This window comes from Pinus tabuliformis, chromosome 4_2 (assembly GCF_031772625.1).
Source record: "Pinus tabuliformis cultivar Carrire ecotype Pingquan chromosome 4_2, CPIR1, whole genome shotgun sequence".
Classification (NCBI taxonomy): Eukaryota; Viridiplantae; Streptophyta; class Pinopsida; order Pinales; family Pinaceae; genus Pinus; species Pinus tabuliformis.
This window is the reverse complement of record NC_142304.1, coordinates 458,050,996-458,062,357: the sequence shown is the minus strand read 5'-3', so window position 1 is coordinate 458,062,357 and position 11,362 is coordinate 458,050,996. Positions and strand designations below refer to the sequence as shown.

General features: G+C 37.5%; 1 pseudogene; it reads right to left on the bottom strand.

The window, feature by feature from the left end:
• Window positions 1-3,973: 3,973 nt before the first annotated feature.
• Window positions 3,974-5,076, bottom strand: LOC149169937 (stomatal closure-related actin-binding protein 1 pseudogene; annotated as a pseudogene).
• Window positions 5,077-11,362: the final 6,286 nt, after the last annotated feature.

Sequence of the window (11,362 nt, the reverse complement as noted above, 5' to 3'; positions counted from 1 at the left end):
TTGTTGAGTTGAAGAGGCACTGGAACAAAGGAATCCATCTCCTAAAATTGTGTTCAACCCATTGATGTGAACCCTTTCCTTGTGTAAGCTTCTCCCTCAAACCATGGATCCATCTTGGGGGTAGTCAACTACAAGAGATATTGCAATGGAGATGGCCTATGGTTGGATGGTGACTAGAAGTCCCTCCTTTAGTTTCCAACTAAATCAGTATTCACATATAAGTATATCTACATGTACTTATGTTTCACTGTGAATAAATAATGATGATGTTATGCATTATAGCAATGAATGCATCAATATTTATAATACGGGAATGTGTTATTCATAGTCATTTACAATGAGATGCTCATGTGAATAATTTGTTGGCATTATGATACAAGTGTTGTCCTAGATGGAAACTCACATATATGATGAATGATAACAGTGCAACATGTTAACAACAAAGGATTACAGATCAGACTCCAGAGATTGAAGAAAGAGAATGGTTTAATAAGTATATGTTGGTTCACTTTGTCCAAGCAGCATACACACGTGGGTTAATAGAACAAAAGGAGTGTATATGTATGTACACATTTTCACAGAAGGAAAAGTGCATATGGGATGGAAAATCAAGGTTTTGGTTTGAGGTATTAGTCAGAGGTTTTGGTCAGAGGTATTGGTCCAAGGTATTGGTCCGAGGTTTTGGTCCAAGGTATTGGTTCGAGGTTTTGGTCTGAGGTTTTGGTTCGAGGTATTGCTCTGAGGTTTTGGTCTGAGGTATTGACAAAGGATCAAAGTATATAAGAAGGAGAATATCAAAAGGCTAAGTACACAAGTAATGAATATCTTATGAAGAACAAATATGCATGTTATGCATTTATGGTGCCTTGCATGATCTGAACTAAGGATGAACCTAAGCAGTTTATGATGTATGAGATCTGATGAAGGATCAAGATCATAAGACTTGAAATGTATTATCATTATGTGGTATGATCATGGATAATCTAGACGTGGATGCTAACGCATGTTTTATTCTGTAAATTTTATGATCTGGGTATGAATGAAGTTTGGAATTGCTGTGAAGTTTTTAGTTAGTATTTGTAGATATATACGTTGGTTCACCTTGGTCAAGGTGCGTATACACACTGGTTTAGTACTTAAAATTAACGTATACATTATGAGATATGATGTTTGAAGTTGCAGTTGGTTCTAGTTTTTGATGCAGAGTTCTGGGTTTTTCTCTGTGTTTTTCTAACTGTGTTCTAGTGATAGTGTTCTGGTGATAGTGTTCTAAATGTTCAGATTGATTGATTGTGATTTATGTCAGTGTTGATGGGTTTTCTGTAATTCCCTACTTAATCTTATCATGAAAATTTTAGTAGTGTTTAAATTACATGAAAATATTGACTTTTAATTATCAAGAAATATTGGCACATACCTACATTGGTGAAAGTGTAAATTTATTACTGATATAAATTTTATTATTGTTATTATTCAATTCCAAACTTGTCTTCTCAAATTTAAAGTTTGATAGAATATGGTCTCTTTCCATTTATTCCAATTTAAATATCCATATCCCCAAAATGTCCTCTCAAATTTACTTAGGAGAAGATATGGTCCTCTCCAATTAATTACCAAATTATATATCCATACCTTATCCCCAAAATGCCCTCTCAAATTTACTTGGGAGAAGATATGGTCCTCTCAAATTTACTTGGGAGAAGATATGGTCCTCTCCTACCAATATATATCTTATATGTCCTCTCAAATTTATATATCCATAATTTCCAAATTTATCCCCAAAATGTCCTCTCAAATTTACTTGGGAGAAGATATGGTAAGAAAAGTCAAATGAAAGGATGAGGGGGTAGTTATGACATTAATGATAGGTGGTTAAGGTGGATGGGAGAAAGAGGCATAAAAGGGGAAGGATGATGAGAGGAGAGGGGGATCCTTGGTCTTGGTTTTGGTTGTGGTTTTTGGAGGATTTTGTTTTGGGAGGAAGGTGGAGAAAAGAGAAGGGAGAGAAGGAGAGTATTTGTTTAACTTGGAAACACTACATCTGGTTGGACTTGGGCTCGGAGGGCTAGGGAACCTGTGGAGGTTTCCTGGGCTAGGAAATACTTCCTAGTTGGCTTGGAGGAAAATCTAGTCGGGTAGTCAAGAGGAGCATCCCAACAAAGTCAGGAGCTCAGGAACATCTCAACTAAGCTATTGGAATAGGTATTCCTCTTTTTATTGATTACTTATGTAAGTGGTTGCAATGAAATTTTTACTTATTTAACTTGTGGGAAATAAATTTTAATGGTAAATTATCATCAATTAAATGTTTAAATAGAAACAAGTTATTTCCCATTTTATTGTATTTAAAATTAGAGAAATTTGAGTTTTAGTTAGAGGACCCTAGGATGGAGCCTCACGCGTGGTATCGGAGCCAAGATTCAAAATCTAGACCTAAGACCCACTAGACCCAAATCTCCACTAAAAGAGTTTATAACCCTCAAGGTTACTTGTAAGAATTTGACTATAAAAATTATGTGGAACTGATTTCATTTAAGACTAAATTAATGATATTTTTTTATTCTACCAGCAATTTAGAACTTCTTTTATCACTGCCATGTGTATCCTTAACTGCATCACTCTGATCTCTTGCCTTTCCCTGCTCAAGTTCTCACAATTGGGTGGCCCATTGACACAAACATCACACAATCCATATTTCATCTAAATCAAATTCTCTCCAAAGTACTATACAATAATCTTATCTCTACAAGATGTGGTAGAAACACCAAATCTGAAACACTCTGACCGAATATTAAGTGCATTCTGCAGTTGCTCTACATTTCTTTTACTCGGCAATAGGGAAGGAAGTCTTTTCATGTTAACATGTATTGGGTTCCAATCTATTAGTCCTGTCCTGCTTATAGATCTGTCTTTGCTTTTTTTGCTTGAGTAAGGATTGAAAACCCATCTTTCTCATTATTAGAGCTTTGCTTGTTTAAGGAGTGAGAACCCATCTCTTTCATGATTAGACATATATATATTCGACATATATATTTTTAGTATGTTCTTCCAAGAATACAGTGTTAAAATTATAGTGGATACTCGCTTTCAAATAAGATTTCATTTATTAAAAAGATTTCATTTTCTCTTAAGTTATCTAGAGTGAGAATCTGTGTCATCTCTTTGTATAGTTCCTCGTTATAAGCAGAGAATTCTTTGAGATCCTTCACCAGTATTACCACAACTTTTCCTCGATCTTTCTTGTCCAAAGTTTCTAGATATTTCTGCTTCCTAATCTGAAAGAAATTTTTTGTGGAATATCGATTGTCATTAACCTCTATAAAACCAGACAAATACCACTCCACTTCATCCCACTCTCTGGCTAGGACTTGATCTTCAAAATACTTCATGTTGAAGTAAAAGCTAGATTCTTTCTCTACTCTATAGAATCCTTTTGAAAATCAACTCCTGCTTTGTTATTCTTTGACAGGGCCCCTTGTCGAGTATAACTATCTTGAAAATCCTCTTTGTAAGATGACGGACAAGTGGTCTGGCTATGATGCATGGAGGACCTCAAATTTGGTCTGAAAATTGATGACAGAACAAATTTTGTGTCTGGCTTCATGCCTAGAGAATTCATAATGTCTTCTCCAACACAATGTGTAGTTGAAGCAGTAAGTGCCATAATCGGTATATGATGCTTTACCGAATCAACGTTGATTGCCTGCAATTTTCTCTCAATACAGACAAGCACCTGTAATCCAGGCCAGCTATATCATGGCCTGCGGGCCATCAATATGCAAGCAGACAATCACCCCTAGTTGATGTCTATGCACATAACCGTGTTATTCTCATTTGGCTTGGCAATCCAATGCACCAGCTTAATTGTGCACATATTAACCGACATTCATTGTTTATTAAGCACAAACCCTAAAACAAAATCTTTCGAGAGAAAAGCAACTAGTTAATGCAAGAACTAAATCAAAGTTCAAATTCATTCGATCCCAGAAGAACAATCTTTGCCGCAGGACAGGTCATTAATTAGGTCGAAAATCATGACCCCATTTGGACACACAATGAACATAAAAGTATAAGAGCATTTGCCACAAAGCTGCATTGATGCCGAGTAAGGCTCCTTAGCCTTTGTGCTTCTTCCTTTGCGGAGTTTAATCCTCATTTTTCCCACATGAAAATTGTGGAATGACTGTGTTGAAACATCATCTCCATTTATCTGGATTATAATAACATTGAATTCAGCACCCGCTTTTCTAACAAGAGCCTCCACATAATTTCCTAAACCTGGAGTTGGATCTATAGGTGTAGTTGTTGAGGCAATTGCCTTCCGTCCATTTGAAAGATGAATCTCAGCTTGTACAAACCTTCCAACATCAAAAGGCTCGGGAGCATAATTTGCTTTTGTGGCACCTGAAATAAGTTCTTTCTTGCTTCCTTCCGAAGATATACGATACCATTGAATGCTACACTTGGAAATGTCAGGAGCAGTCTCAGAACAGGAGATTATTCGCAAATGTGAACCTAAACACTCAGCACCCTCTAATTCATATAAATGCTCTTTATCCTGTTCATGTCTTCTGGTAATGGCCAACTCTTTCTGTAACCTACTGGCTTCAGCAGACTTTGCCACAAGCTGAAGCTTTAGGCCTTCAAGTTCATGCTCCATGTCCATCACCCTACTTGGTTCATGTAGCATTTTTATTCTCCTTGCCTCTTGCACTTCCTTCCTCGTCTCTTCAAAATCCTGCTTCTCTGTACTTTTGCATAGCTTTTGTTGTTCCTCTAAGGCTTGTTCAACCCGGAGTGCAGCTAATCTAGCAACTTCAATTTCAGCATGGGAAACAACCCTTGCCTCTTCAACCATTCTTCTTGCATCATCAGATGCCTATTTGAAAAGAGCAGCCAACTTTCTCACTTCTGCTTTTTCTTGGAGCAACTCTCCTTCTCTTTGTGTCAACTGAACTGCAAGTGCCTCTACCATGGTGATAGCTTCTTCAACATCATCTTTGTTACGACCTACCACATGCCCTCTCAAACCCTCTAGGACATCTCAAAGCTTCTTTAAAAGCACTTTCCTATCCAATGCAGTTGTATCCTTGAACCTTGCATTTAAGCAGGATGTCTTTGTGGCAAATGCTTTGGTCCAGAGATGCCAAATTAGCGCATGCTGGGAGAACATTGGTAAATGTCTTTGTGATAGGTTTTATATGTGAAAGTTTCATTTGCAAGAAAAGCCTTAGAGACTCCTCTTCCATTCTATTTTGTGAACACCCTCCAATTATCACGGTCCACGACACAGTATCTCGTTTCTGCATTTTCCAAATATATTGGGTGCCTTCTCTATGTTCCCACATTTTGCATACATGTCCACAAGGGAAATATCCACAAAAACATCACATTGAAGTCTGCTTTTAATTATCTCTTCATGGATATCCACATCCTATTCCAGAGTTGGCAAGTTGGCACATGTTGGCTGAATACTATCAAAGGTTTTCAGGTTGGGCTTCACACCACTATTTTCATTTTTCTGGAACTTCATTAGTAGCAAAAAGAGTAATACCAAAACTTTATGCAAGCTTATGTAATGACCCAATTACTCGTAGAAGTGCCTGTGGACAGACAAAAATAATGTCATACATGAGTACCAAAGCTCGAGGAGCCAATCCGAAATATCCATATCTGAGCCTCAGTAGGAGTGGTCCCCAAAAGCCAAAGGGGTTTCCTATTCGTTCCTTCACAATGCCACCTGTTGCTTCAATCATACATACATATACATACTGATTTGCGCTTTGGCGCCTCCTGCATGTTCACGCCAGACACGAATGTAAGTGCAATAGAAGGACTTATGAAAACCCTCGTCCCTTTTGTTTGGTTGGGGAAGGGGTTCAAACCCGGGATCTTTGTAGATGAAATACCCACTGTCAACACGCTTTACACTTATACTGGCTCAACCCTATCAAACTTTATTTATATCAAAGTTTATCTAGTTTTTATCAAACTTGTCATAAACCAAATAATAAATAATTAATATAATTGTTAATTGAGAACTTGGAATTTTTAAATATTATAGTAAATAAAGTAGAGTATAATGTTATTTAATTTAAAATAGATTATCTCTCTCTCCATATATATATATATATATATATATATATATATATATATATATATATATATATATATATATATAGTTATGGGAAATGTAGAGGTTTTGAGTAGTTTAAAAAAAAAAAAAAAACCTATCTTCTAAAACTTTAACACCCAACTCCATTGCATTGCACAAAATGTATTTCTCTTTCCTTTTAGTATATTTTAATACATTAAAGTTGTCAAATGTGAAAAACAATTGATTGGTATGTTAGAATCACTTACAATATACAATATTATTATCTTAAAACATGGAGCACTATCCATTCTATATACATCAATTGGATAGTATACATCTAACAATAATGTCAATATTCAATTGATTGAGACAACTAGGAATCCACTCTGAAAATTAATCTAACGTTGTTGATGGAATTTCAAGAGGACACCTAATTATAATAATGTGATTAAATATGGTAAGTTAATGTTTATGTGAATGCTCAAAATATATAAGGTGGATTTAGGATGATTTTTTATGGATATCTATAGATATTTGAGGGTGCATAGCAATGTGTGGTAGCACTTTATTAGATAGAAATGGGAGAGGATTTAGTAGACCCATGGTTATCTTCTCAATATTAGAAATAGTTGTTTACAAGAATAACAAAAGGAAAACTTGCACCTATCATTATGCAAAACATGTGTACGCCGAGTAAGAATTGAAAAGGCCCTAAGTTGTGCTAATAAGTCTTACGTATAATATATATATTTGAACAATTAAAAATTGTGAGGATGTGAAGAAATCAAGGTCAAGGAGTTTCATCACAAGGACCTCCCACAAATAACCCATTAGCTTCACCGAAGTTGACTCTCATCTTGCATTCCCTAGAAGCAATTAATGAGACTTTTAAAGGGCACCAAACAAATGAAGTGGAAGTAGAGCACCCTCCATTAGGGTTAGGAAATCTCGAGGAATCAAGAGACTCTGATAGAGAACCTCCAATCAAGGACATTTCTAGGGAGCTCCAAAAGATTAAGCTCCCAGAGTTTGTAGGAGGTCGTGCCAGCGAACGTGCAGAAACCTGGTTAGAAGGAATGAGAAGGTGCTTCGCACTAAGGGATTATAATTCCAATTCAAAAGTAACATAGAAATATTCCAACTCAAAGATAGTGCTCTGAATTGGTGGGGTAACTTAGAGAATCAACTACACCTCGCTTCAGACATAGTTACTTGGGAGTTATTTGAGGAGATATTTAGGAAAAAGTACCTACCAGCATATTATGAAGAACAAAAAATAGGAGCTTTCCATGCCTTGGTACAGGAAAATTGTACGGTAGAAGAATATGAACTTAGATTCATGGAATTGGTCAAATATGTCTCCTACATGGATACTGACTAGCGCCAAGTGGATCATTTCATTTATGGATTAAACCCTAATATTAGGGCAATGGTGTGGATGTGGAAACCATCCTTAGTTGCAAAATTTGTGGAACATTATCACTATGTTGAAGAACACTTAGAATTAAAGGGTGGAAACAAAACCATTTTTCCACAGCAACCAAGGTGTATGGGGAAGGCCCCTCATACCTTCCCCAGGGGAGGAAGTTTGAGGCCATTTCCATATGGAAACAGGGTTGTACCCAGAGCATCGACAGTGGGTATTTCAATGGTTACTAGTGCATCTTCACTTGCAGCTTCAAGGGCGTGTGAAAATCAAGGTCATACGTGAGGAGCAAAAAGTAGGGGCAGGGTTCCCAAGGGAAGAAACTCTTTCCAAAGAAATCCATAACATTTGATTCAAGGTCTACCACACATCACTTCTTGGGGATGCGGGGGACATCATTACCAGCATGACTATCCTGAGTTACAAATTGGTAACAATCGTAGAGAAGGAAAAGCACCAATGGGGGGGACAAGTAGCCACCATAGAATCTATGCAGCAATTGATAACCGATAAGTTGAACACTAGTCTGCCGTGGTATAAACCTCAGGTATGATAAACAAAGTAAAAGTTAAAATTTTGTTTGATTCAGGTGCTATAGATAGTTTCATTTCACCAGTTGCATTAGAAAAATGTGGGTTGGTAGCCTATGAGCACGATGACTTTAAGCAAGTTGAGATGGCTTCTGGGATAAAAAAAAGTAGTAGGACTTAGTGTTGACAAATGTAAGGTAAACCTCAGGGTGTGTATAACTAATTTGAAGGCATACGTCACAACATTGGGGACATATGATGTGATTATTGGAATGGACTGGCTAGAAGCTCATTGAGCTTTGGTAGGTTGTTTCAAGAAGAAGGTGATTTGTTTAGATGATGAAGGTAGACCAATTGAGATTTTTGGAATTAAGAGAGAAGTGTTGCTACAATTCATATCTATGATGAAGGTAAAACATTGTCTCCGAAAAGGTTGCAAGCTATATGTGGTTGAGGTTGTAAGTGACTAGAAAGGACCCTCCCTAGATCAACACCCAATTTTGTCAGAATTCAAGGATTTTTTCCTAAGGAATTGCTTGGATTACCTCCTGCAAGGGAAATTGATTTCACAATCGACCTAAAACTTGGTGCAGAACCAATATCTAAGACACCCTATAGGATGACAACTCCAGAACTTTGTGAGTTGCAGATTCAGTTAAAAGAGCTCTTAGACTTGGGATCTACCAGACCTAGTATTTCATCTTGGGGTGCACCAATGATTTTTTTCAAAAAGAAGGATGGTTCCTTAAGGCTATGATAGATTATAAGGACTTGAATAGAGCCACAATAAATAATAGGTAACCGATACCTAGAATAGATGACCTATTTGATCAAATGAGGGAAGCAATGATTTTCTCAAAGATCGATCTACGATCTGGATACCACCAATTGAGGATTAAGGGAGGTGACATCTTAAAAACTGTATTTCGAACTCGGTTTGAGCACTATGAGTTCGTAGTTGTTCCATTTGGTTTGACCAATGCACCAATAGTATCCATAAGCCTCATGAATGGTGTGTTTAGGGAGTATTTGGACCAATTTGTGTAAGTCTTTCTGGACGACATTCTTGTGTATTCCAAGAATGAAAAGGAGCATGAAAAGAACCTAAGAGTTGTATTGACTTGCTTAAGGGAAAATCAATTATATGGAAAATTGTTAAAATTCTCCTTCTTTCACAAGAAAGTTCATTACCATGGGCACATTATTTCAGGAGAAGGGATTTCAGTTGACCCGGAAAAGGTAAAGGCCATAATGGATTGGACAGTACCAAAAAATGCTCACGAGGTGCATAGTTTTATGGGGCTAGTAGGGTATTATCACAGGTTTATGGAAGGGTTTTCAAGGATTGCAAAACCCATCACCACATTACAATGAAAGGGGTCGAGTATGAATCGGCAAATGAATGTGACACTGCATTCACAGATCTAAAGAGGTTACTAACTAGTGCACCGATCGTTCGAGTATCAGACATGGAAAAAGACTTCACTGTCTGCACCGATTATTTGAAGCAAGGATTGGGAGCAGTATTGATGCAAGAAGGTAGAGTAATAGCATACACATCTAGAAAATTGAAGAAACATGAAGAGTTGTATGCTACCCATGACTTAGAGTTAGCAGCAGTGATGTTAGCTTTGAAACTGTGGAGACACTACCTCGTTGGGAGAAAATTTGAGTTAATAATAGATCATCAAAGCCTGAAGCATCTCTTAACTCAAAGGATTTGAATGCTAGACAAAGAAGGTGGATTGAATTCATGAGTGAGTATGATTTTGATATCTCATACATAGGGAAAGGAGAATGTGGTGGTTGATGCACTAAGAAGGAGACCACGAACCTTCTCACTAGTAGCCTTAAAGGTAAATTTGAGGGAACACATGTTGGAGTAACTCTTTGAAGATAGTTGGTATCTGAAGGTTATATCAGCACTCTAGAGTGGGAAGCAGATAGAACCAAAGCTTGAGGGATATGTCCTTGAACCAGATGGACTATTGAGATTTCAAGGGAGAATGTACATATCTAAGGAAGGGGGTATAAGAAGGACCATCCTCGAAGAGTCACATAGAGAACTCTATTGTGCACATCCTGGAGAGAAGAAGATGTATGCAGACACGAAGAAACTCTTATTTTAGGCAGGCATGAAGCATGACATAGTCCAGTTTGTCACTAAATGTCTTGAATGTTAATGAGTGAAAGCTAATCATCGCCATCCAACAGGACTCCTACAACCACATGACATCACTATGTCTAAATGGGAGGTAATTTCTATGGATTTTTTTGTGGGTTTACCACAAACGTCACAGAGGCACAATGCTATATTGGTTATAGTTGATAAATTGACCAAAAGTGCCCATTTCATCCCAGTAAGAGACACTTACGATGTTACTGATGTGGCATGAGTTTTTATAAGTGAAGTTATTCGACTACATGGGTTATCCACAAAGATCATTTATGATAGAGAATCTCGATTTACATCTAGGTTTTGGACAAGTTTGCAGTCAGCACCATGGACTCAGTTGAACCTGAGCACTACATATCATCCAAAAACAGTTGGACAGACTGAAAGAGTAAATCAGGTTATGGAAGACATGCTTCAAATGTACGTCATGGATAATTAGACTCAGTGGGAAAGGTACCTACCATTGGTAGAGTTTTCCTATAATAGCATTTACCACAGTTCAATCGGGATGCCTCCTTATCAAGCTCTATATGGAAGGCCATGTAGGATGCCATTGATTTGGGAAAAGTTGGAGGACCGAGTAATAGTTGGGCCAGAATTAGTTCAAGAAATGGAGGAACAGGTAAGACAAATTCGACAAAGGTTAAAGGAAGCACAAGATAAACAGAAGAGTTATTTTGATTCACATAGGATTGATCGCAGTTATGAAGTAGGGGACCAAGTTTTTATTCGTATTCGACCCAGCAAAAGCACCATTCAGTTTGGGAAAGGGATGAAGTTGCCACCTCGGTTCATAAGACCTTTTAGGATCAAGGGGAAGATTGGACCAGTTACCTATTGTCTTGTACTACCACCCCATTTGCATAAAACTCATGATGTTTTTCATGTATCTATTTTATGACATTATGTTTTTGATGAATCTCACAAACCGTATTGGAGGGAATTACAGGTCTCGGACATGGGAACCATAGTGGTCGAACCATTATGCATATTGGACCGTAGGGTTCGATAGCTTAGACGTCGCATGGTGGACCAGGTTAAGGTACAATGGGACAAGTATAGCCCAGGATCTGCTACCTGGGAGGATGCAGAGACTATACGTCATGACTACCGCTCAATTTTTGAGCATTTGT